We start from the raw sequence: 20,760 nt of genomic DNA, 5'->3' as shown, positions 1-20,760 counted from the left end.
CGCGATTGCCTTCGACATGATCAATATCGCGATAGCCTTTGCCACAATCACAATGATGAGTCTCGGAAAGTCCAATTCGAAGAAGGTGTGCATCTAACGTGTAGTGATTGGAAATGAGTCTGAACATCACACGAATGAAGTCTCTACTCACATTCAGCCCAATAAACCATGCTTTTTGTCGATATTTCAGGAATAATTGAGTGCATCTACCGACCCAGATCATCTTTGTCCCAAGAAGCTTGCCAGCTGGCAAGTGTTCTTTGGCGAGTCGCGCTATAGAATTCGTTGAAAGCAATCGGTCGCTCATAAATTTCACCCTCAATAGCACCACGTTTGGTTAAACTATCGGCTCTTTCATTGCCTGGAATGGAGCAATGAGCCGGGACCGAAACTGTTGTGAATTGATAATTATTATTCAATATGTCGTTCAGGAACTGTTTTATTTTGTCCAAGAAAAACGGTTCATTTTTGCCAGCAGCGTTTGAGCGAATGACATCAATTGCGCTCAGACTATCTGTGAAAATGTAAATTGATGTTACACACAATATTGGATTTCGTCAAAATCCTGAATAACAATCTACAGTTATCAGGTACAGGTCGTTATTGTCGAGAAGAATATTAGGTCTAGAAATTCCTGAAGGTTCCTTACTCTATGTGGAAATAGACTTCCTAATAAGGACTGAATGGTAACAGGAGCAATAATAGGCTCTGTGGCAGAAGGAATTTAACGCGGTATAAACCCCAGAAATTTTTATTTCAAAAAGCTTTTTAATACCCGCACCATTCTTTTTACAACCGAAAGATGTGTTGCCCTTTTTCATTAATTTATGCTTTTTTTTGTTCTATAGCGTTTGACCGTATGTACTTTAAGAAAAGATTCTTCCTAAACTCATCAGTGAAAAACAGTTTATGTTCAACTGTTATTCCACCTAGCAACCCATCATAAACCGCAGAATTGGCCAGTAAATCGAATCTTGTTTACGTGAAATTCGCTTAAGTCGTTTAAAATTGTATTACATAGTTCACTGAAATGTCCTGGAAATTGGCCATTTCTATTTCTGTAAGGAAAAGTAGCTCTCAGTACTAGTTTGTACATTCGGGAAAATTTCATCTCAACTGGAAATTCGGGAAAGTATCAGTTTAGAGAAGTTTCTATTCAAACAACTGTAAAACTTAAAAATTGAGTTTCAAATGAGAAAAGAATAACGACATTCTGAAAACTGTCGGAAAAATATCATTTAATCGGGGTGATTTCATCCTTATAATTCCAAAACTTCACAGCTTTTCAATCACCATACGTGGTCTTCCGATAGTTGATTATATCATCAAAAATGACTTGTCTCCTGAGTTCATACAGTCTGTCGAAATGTTTTCAAGTTTATGAATATTTCATAATTTTTTGTCGTCTTTTGATAGCTAAAATTTCCGACCTATCGACGATAGGGTAACAGAAGTGCTTTGGCACATTTTAGGATTGATTTTATTTTGGCCCACTTTGTAAAAATATCCACCAAATGTTGTAATATCCGTGAAAACGCCTTCGGCAATAGGTAATTTAATGTGATTAGCTTCAAATTGATGCAACATGGGTTACTTAACATCAATTAAATCCATAAAGTTTGTTAGGTGGGCCAAAATATATGAAGTGGCCAAAATACCTCTGTTACCCTATTTAGCGAACGTTGATTTTTGCCTTTCTCTACAGAATAATGCAAAAAAAAAAGAATAATAGAGTTGTTGGAAAACCCGACTGTTGATCGGAGCACTTGGAGAACTCTCAGCTCGACTAGATCGGAAAAATTTCTGTGTGTGCACCTTTCGAAGATTTATTCTATACGCTCAATTTTCTCGGAAATGACTAAACCGATTTCAACAAGCTTAGGCTTGTTTGAAAGCTACTATTGGGTCATTGATCAAGTTCGAAGATCAAATGGCTGTGACTTCTTGTTCCGGAGCAATAATTCTATAAGTCACGTAACCGACAAAACGCGTTGTTTTATTACCGCTCAATTTTCTCGGATGTGGATGAACCGATTTTAACAAACTAAGATTCGTTTAGAAGCCATTGAACTAATTCGAAGATGAAATGGCTGTCAACTCTGTTTCCGGAGATATAACGGTATAGGTGACGTAACCTACAAAACGGGTAGTATTTTTATAAGTAGTCCAATTTTTTCACAGTTGGCTGAACCGATTTTACTAAACTAAAATTCTTTTGAAGCTACCATTAAGTCATTGATCAAATGGTTGTCAATTGTGTTTCCGGAAATATAAGTGAAGTTACCAACAAAACGCGCTTTATATTTTCGCTCAGTTCTAATGGATGTCACGGTTCCGGTGATATAATGGTATAAGTGACGTGAACGTCAAAACTCATAACCGATCATTTTTTTCAATTTAGCTGACACTTTAAGTTTCGAAGATATAATCGCTTATATACGCTTGGTTTGAGAAATATTTTCGATTATGGGACATCACCGCTGAATCATAACTTTGTGAACTACTCGAATCAATCTGAATAAATTGTTGATAAAAATGAGTCCAAATTAGGGTCAGATATTATCTTATAGAAAAAGGAACAAATGAGACTGTATCGATGAAAGGGAAAGGTGAATTGAGAATAGGTTTTTACATTACAAAACAGTGAAATATCTTCAAAGGAATAATCTCACCAGAGACCCGTGTTTCTCACTAGCAGTTCGTCCGACAACGTCCAAATAAGTGCAGATAAAGAGAGAACAAAATATATTCAGCTATCCGCTATAAACTAAACTTAACGCAATTTCATGTTCATTTGAGATGATTTTTTTTAATCTGAATTGGTCAAATTATATTTGTCCGGATATGGGTACTCAGATAAGCAACGATAGTGGTGACGAGTTTCTCCTATCACGCAAAGCCCGTCCACTTTAGTTAGGTAATTATAACCTATTTAATTTATGTATATTATGTATAAATAAGAATGCACATCGAAGATATGAATATGATTACTGTTCTATGACATAATTGCAGAAGTATCATACGATAAGTTGATTTATATGAATAATTTACGAACATAGTCGTTCCGTTCTTGGGGATATCTTATCATAATCATAGCTTATCGCAGTGGCGATATCGTAAACAATGAGATACAACCGAGGTGCGACTATTGCTAGTTGAAAACTAATATCATAATCATATCGTCAATAAAACTAAACTAAACTAAAATGTATATTCCATGTGACAAAGTTCAACAAAGATGATGTGACTGAATCTTGAACCAGATTTTGTTTCATGTTTGCTTAGCGGATCACGTGGAACTGCTAGGCGACATAACAATTCAACATATACAGTTATGCACTAAAGAGTTGAAGACAAAACATAGAGTAAGCAGAGTACCTTGACATATGTGAAAAAAGTGCACACTTGGTGCACGGTCGATTTTGAAATCTGAAAATGACTCTGTAAATGAATTCGTTCTCATGGTAATGATTTAACTAGGTAGCTGCAGATAAGGAAGGTGATTCCACCTACTTTTACTTTAATTGTGCACATTCCGATTGGATGGATAATTTTTCAAGAAAAAGATTGCCGCCACAATTCAAGTGGTATTGAACGAAAAACACTAAAAATATATTCGAAAAAGTCGAGGAAAAGATGACGACTTGAGAAATCATAGAATGAAAGTTCTTGTGATCTCGATAATCCATAATTGAAAAAGGAATTGCCTTCATGACAATTTGACTTCACTGGTCTTCATTCGCATTTCAGTCACTATACTTAATAAAAACCAAGCCCATTTTGTTTCAACAAATCCTTATCACAGTATCAAGTAAATACCAAGTAGCACACGTTATTACACTTCAATGACATCCAACTCATGGAACAAGTTGAAGACTTTGCAACGTGCATTATAACTGCTATGTAACCTGAAAAGCGTAAGAGGCGGAGCTTATGCGACTGACTGAGAGTTGCCAAACAAGTTCTCATTAACGAATATTTGATTTGATCCAGCCCGCACATCAGTCACAATGAAACAGAAAAAATTACGTTTGTGTCTGGTTACAATTTGTTGAAGTTTTTCCGTTCAACATTTTTTGACAAAGATTTGTATCCAATGATCTAAACTGGATTATAGAATTCGAGCATGTTTTAAATCCAAAAACCATGTGCTACTCCATATTTATGGTGAAATTAATCATTGTACGTAAAAACGTGCGCGCCATCGATATTTTGGGTTTCAACACATCGACACAAAATTAATATTCATACTTTTATTCCCGTCGTATGCAATTTCGAGCTGAAAAGTTAAAATGTTTTCAGATAGAATGTTTTTGGTAATTAATATTAGTTTTTATATATCTAAGTTAAAACAGTTGACCAAGTGCCATAAAATGAATGATTTTTTTGCAATCTAATGAATATTTAATTCACTGGCACTGGTAGCCATTTGCATAAGTTTCCCAATCATATACTGCCGTGACAAAGTTTACAGATATTCTCTTTTGTAGAGGAAATATACTTCTCAAAACAAAATAAAGTTTGATTCGCACAAATACCAGAAAATTGTTCGTGGAATTCCAATAGCGCTTCGCATAAGCGCAGATTCAACTATAACAATTTCTTTTGAAATTGAATAATTTTTATTTACTTATTGACACTTTTAGGCCGGAAAAATGTATGAAAACTTTCAACCGACCGTGTTTTTTTTCTTCTTTGAATCACAGCGAATACGGTAACCGATATGAGATCATTACTTAACTTTTGCAGTGTAGCAATGTGTTACTTATTCATTGTCACATTTCGTTGCAGTGACTAGTTGGCAACCAAAAACAGCCATGCGACCATATTGTAAGAATAAGGTTACCATAAAGTCACGCTGAAACTTATTGTAACATACTATGATGAGATGTGAATCCGTAACATTATTTTGACTTCGTTGTAACTATCATGATCCGGCGTGTTTCGTTGTGCCTTCCATGCGACCATTATGTAGCATATGTTTTATTTTCTTTTTCTATAAATTAGTTACAGGTGTTACTTGGGGAATCCCGATCGATCTCTCAATCAAAGCAAGAATAATATCTAATGGTTTTTTTCTCAAAAACTAATTACAAATGGCATTGTAGTCAAGCCACGTACTTACACCTACACGATTCAATCGGATTCAATACTGTCCGGTTGGTCGATTAAATACGTACTGCTCTGAAGGTTTGAAATTTCATGCAATTCCCTCTGCGTGCCAAACTGATATACAATAAAGTATACCGAAAAGACAAAACACAGCACTACGGTACGACAGTTAGGTAACAACAGAAGGATTTGACTTGCCATCCAATGTATCCGGTGGGTGTTTTAAAAAGTTTATCTTCTCAACTATCCGTTGTGTCGTTCGTTCCTAAGACGCTGGGTACCATCCGGGACATTCTCGGGTTGAAACAATATAAGATTTTACTTCTGCTTTCGTATCTGTCGACTGTTGCATTATACTGTACAGACTGTGTGCTCTGTGCACATAACAAGTTGATTGCGAGTGACCCAAAAAATTGTATCGGCCATGGCTTTACAAGAATAGCTGTCATCTGTTGACACTGAAACTGCCGTGTAATTCCGACAATCGTACTTGAATATACCAAATTGTGGATGTATAGCTGGTTCTCCGCATTCAGAAGTTTGTTTGTAAGCGGTTCGAAAACATTTCGGAGTGCTACACTCATGGCTAGAGCAGTTTGTGGATCAGATTTAAGTTGCTGTAGGATAGAAAATTTTGGTTGAGATGAATTTCCATTTCAGGGTTTATAGTTCAATTATATGAACGACAAAATGCAAATCTCGGATATGTGACCAGTTTTAGTATGTTTGAGTGCAAAAGTGGACAAAGATTTTGCAATGCAAAAATCGTTTGAAAACAGATTTTGCCAGAACTGTACAGAAAAACTTTAAATGCAAAAACCAGATAAAAACTCAGCCGGTTCTTCCATATCAAATGTTTTTATCCGATTCTTGCATTCCAAGCTTTTCTACCCAATACTGCCGTGATCCACCGCGATCGTTACCGACCGACTATTCATAGATTAGACGTTGCAAATGAATTGTAAAACGTCTACGCTGTAAATGTGATTCCAGAAATTCCCCGAAGTACTACAATTTAAAAAAAAAAAAAGAAGTTTAAAGATTTCTATTGCATAATATTAATACATTTTTCAAATATGATCAGTATCTAACGGGGAAAGCAGAAAATTGACATGCGAATGGAATTATGTAATGAAAACCGCAAAAATATTACCGCAGTGTCGGGACTCGAACCCGTAGCTAACTCCTAATCGGGGAAACTATTTGTTCCAACTAAACTACCCTGAATAGATAGCCCAATTGATTAGAAGAACCAAGCATGCTTCGATGTGCTCGGTTACCACGGCATTCACTTGTAGTCCTACATCTGCGGAAACAAATTCAACAGAACTGATCACAAGTCTATTTTTTTCCTTTCTACTTCTACTTTGCCGTCACACTAATCGTTGAAAGTCAATCGAAGGTTTGATCATCTTTAATATATTTTTCCCTTTTTTTATATAAAAAATAGGTATAGAATTCACTCAAACTTTAGAAAATTTTTCCGAGGCCCGGAGGGCCGAATGACATATACCAATCGATTCAACTCGACGAACTGAGAAAATGTCCGTGTGTGTGTCAGTATGTGTGTTGTCAACTAAGAGGTCGAGATCTCAGAGATGGCTGGGCCGATTTTGATCAAACTAGTCAAATGAAAGGTCTCCCCGTCACCCAAAACGCTATTCAATGGTTTTGAGATCGGATGTTTACTTTTTGAGTTATACCAAGTTTTATGTCAAAATTTTCAGTTTTTTGACAGTATCTGTCACAATTGACCTTGAAAACAGAATATGTTTTCAGACTTGGATTCGACACGGTAATAGCTATCCAACAAGCGATAGATTGTTAGAATCCGTCCATTTTTAACGGAGATATCGAAATTTTTGTGTAAACGACTTTTCCCCCTATTCCAGCAGTAGGAGTTTTGAGCCCTCTATGACAAAGAAATGCTTGGGAGCAACGGAAAACACGATTTTTTATACTGTTACATACAATTTTTTCTAAGTACCAAAAAGGCTGTGTACAGCATCCTTTTTCATGACATTTTGCCTCGGACCGATTTTAGCACGGCTCGTTTTTGGAAACATAATCGTTCGAACATGACATATGTCATATTCGAACCAGATGATGGCTGAATTTTTTTTAATTATATTGTTTTAAACTACTTACAGCAATAAATGCTGGAAGAACATAACATCCATATACCATTCGAATCAGTTCATCGAGATCAGCAAATGCGTGTGTGACAAATAATTTCACTCAATTTTCTCGGAAAATTTCTTTTCTACAAATTCAGATTCATACGGAAAGTCGTATGCTCCCAAACAAAGTTCCTGAATTATGTTTGGTTCCGACCTCTGGTTCCGGAACTACAGGATGATATGTGAAACGAATCAAAATTGTGTAACTCAATTTTCTCGTAGATGGCTGAACCGATCTAAGATTCAAATGAAATCTAAGATTCAAATGAAAAGTTTCAAGATTCTACAAAACATCTTGCTCTTCAGTCAGATCCAACTTCCGGTTTCGGGAATACAGGGTGATTGGTATAAAAATGTCTATTCCACATAAATTAATCAGGTTTATCGGGTTAGCAGATTTGAATAGTTGATAAAAAAAACTTTTTCAGTTTTAGTGGTATTCAGTTTTCGATTCAGAAGGTACCTAAAAATTTGATTCGTGCTATGATTTCTCAAAGATGTCTTCACTGATTTTCAAATATTTTGGAACAAATGTAAACTATACAGCTACTTAGGTGAATTTATCTGACTTCGGCCATACCGATTTTAGAATTCCGGTTCCTGTATAAAATCGTTTCTTAAAGCTCAATCGTTTTCTCAAAAAAAGCCTAATCAAATTTCAGAAACAAAAATTCAAACTAAAATAAACTTATATACAAAATTAATAAATTTTATACATACATACAAAAATTAATTTTTTTTTGTTTCAATTATAGAGATTTTAACCTTAAGGTCATTCGTCTCTTCGAGCCAGAAAAACTTTCTGACCCTATGTGCGGGGTTGGGAATCGAACCCAGGTGGGCTGCGTGAAAGGCATCGACTATCCCATCACGCTATACCCGTCCCCCTAAAAATTAATTAGTTTTATCCAATTATGACTTCCGGTTCTCGATTCCGGATGATGATGAATTTTTAAAATTCAAACCGATATAGAAGATGACAATCCCGAAAAGCTTCAAAGTTGGACTCAAAACTGTTGTAATTTATTCGTCATATGGCCATACGAATCGGTTTGGGTTATGCTGGTTCCTGAATACCGGCTCTGGAAGTACCTTAAATTACCGTAAACTCTAAAGGGGAACTTACATATCATGGCATGTTCAATCGATTATCACACTTTTAGATTCAAATTCGATCCGATTCGCAGTTTCGACATTACAGAGTAATGAGTGATTAAAATCTCAAATGGTCGCTTAAAACGACGGTCATTAAAATAATGTCATGAAAAATTAAACACCGAAGAATATTCATGCAAAAAGCACATGCGTATTGATAAAAAAAGGTATCATCTCACTGCTAGGTGGATTAAACACGTTTTTCTTATAGCAAAACATTTCAAGAATAATTAATGGATTTTGCGATGATTGTGCTTAGAGCATGTAATCATTTTTACTTTCACTAGCACAAACATAGGATAATCCCTAAATAACCATACCTGAATTGACCAATATAAGCTGAAAACAACGTTTTCGTTTCACACTTCAGTGTAAAATAAAAAGTGTTTTGCAAGTAGCATTAACTTTACGTCTGCTTAGCGGTTCAAGTTGAACTGTTTAAATTTGCACTAATTTGAATTACTCTGCACTGACGAGTCTAAGACGAAACGTAAAGAAAAGTAAAAACGGTTATGTGTCCTAAGCAAAAACATAGAATAATCCCTAAATGATTGAGAAATGAGAAAAGCTTTACTATAAGAAATACAGAGAAAAAATAAATGATTTTTCTAAAGTGGTAGACTGCAATATTGGCTTCAACTTCGCGTCCTTCTGGCGGTTAAAGAGATACGTTTTTGTTTCGCTCCCAGCGAAAGATTTAAAAGGTTATGGACAGTAGGAAAACCAAGCTTTTTGCAAGTTTTCTTACTGACAGACCAAAAAATACCACGATGTAATAGTTTTATAGTGAAACTGATCTATTTGCAAGTATCAATGATCTCACAAAAAAGAGATTGCCATTTCAAATGTTTTGCCATTTCTATTGAGTTCGAAAAGCTTGGCTCAACAACTTGTCGAGAAATGTATGAATGAAATAGATAAAAATAAACTTGGACATCACTTTTTACTTTAAGGTTGCAGAACCGTAAAACTCGACCGAGCAAAGTTTATTTTGAATATTTATTGCTCATTGTGTGTATCTATTGCATTTGATTTGAACGAAATCAATTCTATTAATGGCATTTCCACATTTTGATGGTTTTCGTTTTGCTCGAATCCATTGAAGGATGTATGTCGAAAGCAATTCATTCATTTTCCAAATGGAGCCATAGGAGGAAGATGGTACTTGCAGTACAAATTCGAAAAGAGCCACTCCCATTCATTATAAACTGACACTGTAACTATCGGCCGTTTGATGTTTACACTTTTGACCTGTCATTGAGTACCTGTAGCACTCTCAAAACTAATAGGATAAATTTCGAAGCAAAGAGCTTCGTTCGATTTTGAATCATCTACTTCATTGTCAGAAGTGAGCATATGAAAATACAGTCAAGAGATTTTCTCTACTGCTCCAATGTCGACCGGTATAATTTTCAAGTTTTAATAGGGGTAACAGTAACCGAGCGGGCGGGAAAGATGCTTATCAAGGAGAATCTTTGATAAAAAAGAGTCTTTATCTACTTATGGGACAACATAGATATACCCACGATATTTTCTACCAACATATAATTTAAACTTTTTAATATATTTAGCGTAGTGTCATCCTCCATGGAAAACGATCCGAACAACTTCCCAGAACCGACAAGTTTTCATGTGAAATAATTTCCTGTCCAGATAGTTAAAAATGAGGTTCTAAGTTACGTTTGACTATGTATGGATTCTACTCATACTACTTATTCGCTGAAACATTTTTTTCTAGGTTGGGATGACTGTCAGTGACATCTGTGCAGTGTCACGTCAGAATATTCATTAGTGTAAACATTAGTGTAAAGAATATTCATTTATTAAAAGTGCAATCGGCGATTTTTACAATGAATGAAATTTTTTAACAATGGAAAAAAAATCAAGAAATTGATACTCGAAAATCGCAAATTTACAGTCAAAGAGCTTACTGGGATTGTTGGAATCAATGCGGTAAAACTCCATTTCAATCAAATATAATAATAGATGAAAATGAAATTTTTGGCCGTTGACTGTCAGCATATCCCTTCTCATTCATTTTACTTTTCTTGCCGAAGATCCCAGAATTCATCGTCAATTGAATAACCGTACCCAGTCACTTGAACTTTTGCTTGCTCAGTTTCTAGTGCCAAGTAGTTTACCTGTTTCATTATCTTCACTGAGGGTAGTGACCAAGTGCGAATGAATAGGCATAAACATCAACTCGATAACCAAAACTCTCTCCGACCATAATGATAAATGGAGTTTTCAATTATCACCAGCGAGTGAAAATCGATAATTTCGACTGTTTGACATATATTGAGTTGTGTTTCGTAATATTAAAAATAAAACCTAAAAGAGAGAACAACCTATTTATGTTTATTGATATTTGAGTTATCATGACTGGTTAACCTTTCATCAATTGTCTTGAACCAATTTTATTGTTCACATAAACCTCACTTGAAGGCCGCTCTCTCATTCAATTGTAAGAGATATTTTGTTACTTCAAGAGATATTTTGTTACTTCAAGAGATAAACTTCGGTAAAGAGATTCGGTGCAAAAGCGAAGGTTGTGTGTTAGAATGTGAAGTTTACTGCAGTGGAATGATCGTCAGTGTGTGCACACATTCCAATTCAATGGAATTGAATGAAGTTTAAAAGCACTGGTTGCAACATCGGAAGGATCAGTAAAAACCATTTTGAAAGACCATTTGGACACAACTACCGTATTCGCCTAATTTAGCTCCGTGTGTCTTCTATTCGACCGCTCCGAGGAAACCGTTTTGAGTTAATTGAAGACATCAATCGTGAATCGATACGCGCATTGAAGATCCGGAAATTGACTTTAACAACTGTTTCGAGGATTCGAAAAAACGTTGGCACAAGTGGATTGTGGCCGGAGGGGATCACTTTGAAGGGGACGAAATAGATTTGGAGGAATAAATAGAGAATTTTGAATTTATGAATAACTTTCACATTTACCAACAGAGCGATTGCAACAAATATGTTCTGGAAAAGTCAATTCAGTACAATGTTTGCCATTGATCGCTTCACACCGAAACAACGCACTGAAATAGTGACCCTTTACATCGAAAACAGTCGTTCCATTGTGTCACATTGTTACATTGGCGACATTGACTGGCCACCCAGATCACCTGATTCAACCACTTCGGACTTCTTTTTGTGGGGTTATTTGAAAAGCAAGGTCGACTATCGACTATCAAACTATCGACGAGCTCAAGGCGAACATTCGTACCGAAATCGACTCTATACACCCAAACCTCCTTTTACGAACCTTATATATGTATGTATGTATGCTTACACACTCATTCGTCTGCATATATGTGTAAATATTTATACATATAAATGATCGCTTTTACTTCACCAATATTTATATGTATTAAGAAATACAAATATTTGCACACATGTGTACGTATATTAATACATATATACATATATAAGTTACGTAAATGGAGGTTTGGGTGTAACACCCGAGATGCTCGAAAATGTAATAGTAAACGCGATAAAAAGGAGTTTGTGATAGCTAACTAATGGCTAATAGTCCAAAATTAAAATTATAAGGAACCAAACTGAATAAAAATACATCACTTATAGAAATCGGGTGTTATATTATATTATATTATATTATATTATATTATATTATATTATATTATATTATATTATATTATATTATATTATATTATATTATATTATATTATATTATATTATATTATATTATATTATATTATATTATATTATATTATATTATATTATATTTTATTATGTTATACTATTATAACACATTTATCATGGAGATATAATGGGAGGGAGCATCAGAGCATCGGACGAATTGATAACTGGACGAAGGATTGTGGATTGCTAGCCCAAGTCACTTGAAGGAAACTTGTGATTCTGACGCGCCCTTGTCAAACAAACCATCAGGCGGGTTCAAGCATGTATAGCGATATACTTCATGCACTGGATATTGTGGTTGGAAAAGCATATTTTTTTCCCGCGGAGTACGAGTAAGTGACTCTGTTTACATATCCGCCCAACCCTGCAATGATGGTGGCTTCACTTCACATCACATACCAGTTCACATTTATGTTGATTTACTTTAGAATTTATCTCTACTGTAGTTTCATATTTTAAACTCAACTCTTTGTGATAATCGTCATAAAAATAAATTATACGATAAAAGTACAATTTTCTGATGAATCGCTGCTATAGGCAAGATACGAGAATAAAATACTAAAAACCATGTGGCACATTACGCCAAGAGAGCTTACCTCTATTAAATTGTCAAACCAATAACTTTTTATTTCACTTTTTCCTAAGATACGGTGCTTGGGTGTTGAACAACGAAAGTGTTTCCGGCTCTAGCATCATCCTCTTCCCCATCATCGTTGGTGTGAAAACTATAACACACGGACTATGAGCTGAGAATACAAAAACTTACACTCGAAGAGTAGACAGGCAAAATAATAACCCGTCAGAAACAGTATTCATAATTAAAATCCTTTGAGATGCGGCCGATTTAACGGTAGAAACAATGCTAAGTTAGAAGTGTATTCAGAAAATATAAGTACGAAAGTCATTTCAGGAACTAATCACAGTCCATCGTGACTGCAGGCAAACAGGGCATGTTGCTATTTTGAATTCATTTTGATGTGTTAGAGTTAACCTATACCAGGAACGTCAATAGCACACCATTTATTTTGCGGTTGGTAAAATTCGGGTGATTTTCAACCGAAGGAACTCACCCAACAAATGAGGATACATCTTCAATTCAGGAATGATTTAAGGAAAAGGCGGTGAATTTTTACTTACACTTTATTCAAACTAACGAAATTCTGAAACTGTGGGTTGTATGAAGTCTAAGCAAAAATTGTAGAAAATCTATTGAAAACTCGACAAAATAAAATTTAAAAAGAAAGAAATCGCAGTGGCGTTTATGGCATTAGTGCAGTTATAGAAAAAAAACCCTTTCAAAAGCATTTGCGTATTTTCAAGTTCCTTACGAAAATTTTTTATTCGAATAGAATATGAATCTACAGATCAAAAACAATAAATATGCTCCCAAAAGTAGTTTTGAGATATTTGGCCATTAAATTCAAAGAAAACAGATTTTTTTAATTGCATCGTTTCGACAAGTTATGGGAAATTGTATATTCTAATCAGAACAACTGTTATTGTAGGTTGATAATTTTTTATTTTATACAATGTTGATTTTTCTGAAAATACTCCAATTTTTTCAAGTTACAAGGATTTGGGAAAAGAGCATGCAAAAAGGCACCGCCCCTTGAAAAACCAATTTTGAGTTAAATTGGTATCTTCAACCGTGCAAAATTTCAGAGTTATTATTATCATTCAATTTTGTTTTTTGTTCAGCAGAGCTTTCAGGTTTTTTATCACCACTTCATGCGATTCCGTAATCAGAATCCAATGAGTAGATATGTTGTTCTATTGTTCAATTGTAAACTATGTTATGTATTATTTTTTTAGACTCAAATTTTGCATAAGTTTAGAAAATTGTGGTTTACAATTTGGACTCCAGCCTTATGTTTGAGCAGGACAAAGGTAAAATTTTTATAAAATATTCGAAGAAAGAAAAAAAAGTTATAACGCTAACTGTAACTGACGATATCTCTTCTATTATTTGACCGAATTCTCCATTAGAAAGATAAATTCATTTGGAATATCTCACCTATTATTTCACCATGTTATATCAACATTAGAAAGATAAATCGATTTGAAATGGAATCTATTAAAGTACAATGATAAAAACTATCAATACCCAAAGTTATTACAGAAAGTTCCAACCAAATTCATTTAAAAAAAGACGGAACTCTCCCTTTGACTGGCCATATCTCAGCCATTAATGGTTCGATTTTGAAAATAATTAAATCATTAGAAAGATAAATTTGTCACAAAATAAATAACGCGAAGTATTATTCAATAACGCATAGCAAATGGTAGTTCTGATAAAAATGTAAGCTTGAATCATAGCATAAATAATGGAAAACTTTTAGTTTGTAACATTTCTTTAAATTCAAAGCGATGACATATGTGTCTTATACACCAATATGTTGCATATGATTTCAGCTACATATATTTTAAGAAGCAGTTTCAAATTTACTGGAAAACTAAAAAAAATTGAATTTTTACAGGTTCACGAGGAATGCTAAGCCAAAGGCTGTGCAATTATGTATATCAATCGATTGAATTCGATAACAACTTTAGTTTACAGAAAGAAATAATTTCAAATTTACTTTAAAAAACGTGATTAATCCACCTAGCAGTGAGATGATACCTTTTTTTATCAATTCGCATGTGTTTTTTGCATGAATATTCTTCGGTGTTTAAGTTTTCATTACATTATTTTAATGACCGTCGTTTTAAGCGACGATTCGAGATTGTAATCACTCATTACTCTGTAATATGGAAACTGCAAATACAATCAAATTTAAATCTAAAAGTGTGATAATCGATTAAACATGCCATGATATGTGAGTTCCACTTTAGAGTTTACGGTAATTTAAGGTACTTCCAGAGCCGGTATTCAGGAACCAGTATAACCCAAACCGATTCGTGAGGCCATATGACGAATAAATTACAGTTTTGAGTGCAACTTTGAAGCTCAATCCCATCTTCTATATCGGTTTGAATTTTAAAAATTCATCATTATATAATTCGAGAACCGGAAGTCATAATTGGATAAAATTAATTAATTTTTGTATGTATGTATAAAACTAATTAATTTTGTATATAAGTTTAATTCAATTTGAATTTTTGTTTCTGAAATTTGATTAGGTTTTTTTGAGAAAACGATTGAGCTTTGAGAAACGATTTTATACTGGAACCGGAATTCTAAAATCGGTATGGCCGAAGTCAGATAAATTCACCTGAATAGCTGTATAGTTTACATTTGTTTCAAAATATTTGAAAATCAGTGGACATCTTCGAGAAATCATAGCATGAATTAAATTTTCAGGTGCCTTCTGAATCGACAACTGAATACCACTAAAACTGAAAAAAGTTAATTTTTTTTATCGACTATCCAAATCTGCTAACCCGATAAATCTGATTAATTTATGTGGAATAGACATTTTTATACTAATCACCCTGTATCTCCGAAACCGGAAGTTGGATCTGACTGAAGAGCAAGAATCTTGAAACTTTTCATTTGCATCTTAGATGATTCTTAGATTTCATTTGAATCTTAGATCGGTTCAGCCATCTACGAGAAGAATGAGTTGCACAATTTTGATTTCGTTTCATATATCATCCTGTAGTTCCGGAACCAGAGGTCGGAACCAAACATAATTCAGGAACTTTGTTTGGGAGCATACGAATTTTCGTATGAATCTGAATTTGTAGAAAAGAAATTTTCAGAGAAAATTGAGTGAAATTATTTGTCACACACGCATTTGCTGATCTCGACGAACTGATTCGAATGGTATATGGATGTTATGTTTTTCCAGCATTTATTGCTGTAAGTAGTTTGAAACAATATAATTAAAAAAAAATTCTGCCATCTGGTATATATGTCATATTCGAACGATTATGTTGCCAAACACGAGCTGTGCTAAAATCGGTCCGAGGCAAAATGTCATGAAAAAGGATGCTGTACACAGTCTTTTTGGTACTTAGAAACAATTGGATGTAACAGTATAAAAAATCGTGTTTTCCGTTGCTCCCAAGCATTTCTTTGTCATAGAGGGCTCAAAACTCCTACTGCTGGAATAGGGGGAAAAGTCGTTTACACAAAAATTTCGATATCTCCGTTAAAAATGGACGGATTTTAACAATCTATGGCTTGTTGAATAGGTATTATCGTGCGGAATCTAAGTCTGAAAACATATTCTGTTTTCAAGGTCAATTGTGACAGATACTGTAAAAAAACTGAAAATTTTGACATAAAACTTCGAATAACTCAAAAAGTAAACATCCGATCTCAAAACCATTCAATAGCGTTTTGGGTGACGGGGAGACCTTTCATTTGCGACTAGTTTGATCAAAATCGGTCCAGCCATCTCTGAGATCTCGACCTCTTAGTTGACAACACACATACAGACACACATACACACACACACACACAGACATTTGCTCAGTTCGTCGAGCTGAATCGATTGGTATATGTCATTCGGCCCTCCGGGCCTCGGAAAAATTTTCGAAAGTTTGAGCGAATTCTATACCTATTTTTTATATATATAAAAAAAGGTAAAAATACAAAATTCGATGTTTTCATGGAGTTTTTTAAATAATACTATTGTTTAACATTTAGTGTGCAATTAAAAGCGAACATCTAGATGCTTTTGCTTGCCAGTCGATAGAATATTATTTCAGCGAAAATTTGAGAAAGAAAATTATTTTTCCTTCATAGATTTCCTCAAAACATTTCTGAAACCAGTAGGTTATATTTTGTTTTGAAGGTCTTATTAGTTTATGATCACACAAATTCACTTCGAATGTGCTGGACCCAGGTTGCTGATTCCCGAGGTATCGAAAATAATGTATGTATGTATGTATGTATGTGTGAAGCCATCATCAGTTCAAGGCATTACCAGTGTATGCGGGTAGACTTACAGTAGTTCCGAATTTGATTATCAGATAGCTTTCATATAATTACTGTTAAGAAGGCCATAATAAGTTTTGATGACCCGGCCCCTTCCAGCAAGAACATCCGGCCATATAACTAAGAATTTCGCTGTACCAGCTTAAACCCGCCTGATGGTTTGTTTGTTAGAAGGGTGCGTCTTACTCATTTCAGACCTCCAGGGAGAAACACAAAGCTTCCCCCGCGTGACTAAGGTTGGCAATCCACTCCATCATCCAGTCATTCACTTGTAAGATACCCTGATGCACTCCCTATCCCTCCCCGTTGTCGATATACTTGAGCATAATACAATACAATATAATATAATATAATATAAATTAATATGAAAAAAATAATATAATACAATATAATATAATGCAACACAATATAACATGATATAATATAATATAACTACAGAGAACAGACATCCAAGCTAGTGCAAACATTTTTAAAAAGCTGTGTAAAGCATACAAGTGAAAATCCGTTAAAAACCTCCGTTTTACACGACTTTGCACGTATGAATGTCTGTTGGATATCTGTTCTCTGTGATATAACATAATATAAAATATTATAATATAATATAGCACAATATAATATAACATTACACAATATATTCTAACAATACACTATAACATTATACAATATAACACAATACATATACTTATAATAAAATATAATATGCAATACAATGAAGTATAATAACATACAGCATAATATAACATAACAGAAGATAATATATGAAACAATATGCTATGATACAATGTATAACAGTTGATGTCGCAATGTAAGTTATGCTCTTCTTTTGTCGCAGTACTGCAGGAAATATAATATTTCTTTTTTATTATTATTATTATTATTAATAATAATAATAATAATAATAATAATAATAATAATCGTAATAATAATAATGATAATAATAATAATAATAATAATAATAATAACGCTCATTACTGATGATTTTGTGAGCAAACCCTGTACAAATTTTCATGATTTCAATCATTTTCTCGTAATATCATTAATAATAGGAAGACACGTTTCATGATTTTTATAATTTCTTAGTCATGGTACCGGCAATGGATTGTTATCTGTGCATAAGTCCTTTCATTTGATTCTAATCTTGTAAAAATCGATTCAAAATCTCTGAGGAATTGAAATTATTCCTATTTGGGAGTTTTTGATCAATATTTCCGGATATCCAGTAAACAACTACATCTGGCAAACTTAATTGGATAGCTTTCTTCTTAGTTTGAATAGTTTTCAACCTTACATGAATGTATAATCCTGCTCTTGCAACATCACTTGTTGTAATGTTGGGATTGTGGATAAACTATCCCTTTACTTGGTTTGTGTTTCGATTCACGAACCTTTTCAGTGTTCTTGAGACATTAAAATTACTGATTTACAATATTTTTTTTTCCTCAAAGCACAATGTAACAGCTCTGACATTTAAATTTCGACAATTGCCCACCTCGATATAATAATCACAAATTCTAATTTTAGATGACATCAATGTTAATCGTGGGCATACGAAAACTCTTAGATGGTTTATATACTTTCCTCGCAAAGTACCGGAAAATCTAAGACTCCCAATTTTGAAAACATCGATTTTTTATGTTTTCGAAAATATGTAACTACAAATTTACGACACCGTTACAAGGTATTGAGGAACCACGCTAACACTAAAGTAAGTCAAGCCAAGCAGCAATGCTTATATCGCTTTCTGGATTACAGGACTTCGTCGAAAACCCTCTGGCAGCGAGTAAAAAGTAAAAGTAAAAAGTGTTGGTAAGGGAAAATCAACGCCACTATGCAGTTTCGATTCAGATGACGTGAATCACGCATTCTTAGCCAACTATACGAACAGCATCCCTCGTAGTTAAAGACTTTCAAGATCAGTACAATCCCCGCCACAAAGTTTCTCATTCCAAACAGTGCGCTATTGGGAAGTTATCAACGCAAATCTGGAATACATAATCGAACGCGGCATACCGATACATTTCATCAAGATCATCTCGCCATTAATCAATCAACACAAACGCACTTATTTAACGCATTCATACGGACATCAATATTTCCCGATCACTGGAAGCAGGCCAAGGTTGTGCCACTGAAAAAAGCGCATCTGAATGACATTACTAATCTGCGTCCAATCAGCATACTACCCCCGCTGTCAAAAGTTTTCGAAAAGCTTCCAAAGCAACACATGACTACCTATATCGAAAGAAATAAATTGCTGCAGGCAGGTTTTCGTGGTGGTCACGTGGTAAAACCGATGTTCTACGAGTTCATGACGACTTTGGAGCCATTGTAGATACCCTCTTAGAAAAAAACGTTCAACGGTGGTCCTTCATTGGTCCAATACGTTGGATCATTGGTCCAATGAAAGTCCAATCAATAGTTCAACGGGAGGCCAACACCTCCGTTTGCCGATTTTGAAACAGACTATTGAACCGAATGCCATTTTTTCGTTCAACAAACCCGGCAGACAGAGCCATTTTTAACACGAGGAGTTGGAGCCTCGTTGGACAAGTATTACTGCAGAATTTCTGAAGTTTTTTCCACTTATTTGTTTAAACTAACAATACATACCTGCATAATATTTCTAGTTCACGTAGAATAACAACAAATTTTCTTTCTATGTGAAGGTAATACTTAATTTTCATACTATTTTTGCAAGAGAAAAAACAACAACAAACCGTTCCAGCAAATTGAATGAATATTTCGGCCTGCTGAGAGGGTAAAAAGGTTCATTCTCCTACTTTTGGACTTTTCTAAGGCTTTCGATACCATCCCTCACAACATACTGTTAGATAAACTGGTGACACAATTTAATTTTTCTGTCGCCGCTAAGAATCTAATCAGTTCATATCTGAATGGCAGAAAGCAAACTGTTTTTTGTGGAGATCACTATTGTAACAGTGCTGATGTTCCGTCTGGTGTTCTTCAAGGTTCAGTTCTTGGTCCCCTACTTTTCTGCTGCCATATCAACGACTTACCTACAGTTCTAAATTACTATTCAATCCAGATTTATGCTGAAGATGTTCAACTTTACGTTGGTCGATTTGGCCCGTGTGTGCAAGAGCAGATAAGTATAATAAATTCAAATCTTAAGCAAGTGGAAAACTGGTCCCGACGACACAACCTTCACGTAAAACCAATCAAAAGTAAGGCAATGTTCATCAAAAATCGACATCGGAGAATCAGTGCATCTGTTCCAATGTTACCAGACATTGTCTTGGATGGGCAATGCATCAAGTGGTCCGAAAGCGCAAACAATCTCGGGATCAATTTTCAAAATGACCTAGCATTAAACTGCTGTGTGCTTTACGTGTATGGACTAAGCCGTTACGATCATGTGAGTCATCTGCAACAGAATCTACGAGGTTTCTATGCATACCGTTCCTGTATATTTATTAGACGCCTATTGGAAACACGATAAAAGATTATCATATCATCTTATCATACGCTACTGGACAATAAATAAACAACCGAACAAACAAATTTGAGTTAGTGCTAAAATACAATCGATTGGTTTACAAAAATGCATATATGGTCATGAATATTTTTAAGATTTCGAAATTTCAATGAAAATATCTAATTAAATGATCTTTTTTTTTTTTGAAAAAATTTAAAGTGATTTTCATCTGAAAATTATAGCTGGTATCAAATGCAATCTTTTGGTATATAAAAATAGATATATATGTCATTGCTTTGAATTTAATGATACGTCAAAAA

The 20,760-nt window shown here is 34.4% G+C and overlaps 1 protein-coding gene and 1 pseudogene across 5 annotated transcripts in view; both read left to right on the top strand.

The window, feature by feature from the left end:
- Positions 1-20,760, top strand: part of LOC131439058 (orexin receptor type 2-like) — a 335,326-nt gene that overhangs the window by 166,271 nt on the left and 148,295 nt on the right. The window lies entirely within an intron of this gene.
- LOC131439716 (U4 spliceosomal RNA) lies at positions 3,095-3,178 on the top strand (annotated as a pseudogene).

This window comes from Malaya genurostris, chromosome 3 (assembly GCF_030247185.1).
Source record: "Malaya genurostris strain Urasoe2022 chromosome 3, Malgen_1.1, whole genome shotgun sequence".
Taxonomy (NCBI): Eukaryota; Metazoa; Arthropoda; class Insecta; order Diptera; family Culicidae; genus Malaya; species Malaya genurostris.
This window is presented reverse-complemented; position numbering and strand designations above follow the sequence as displayed.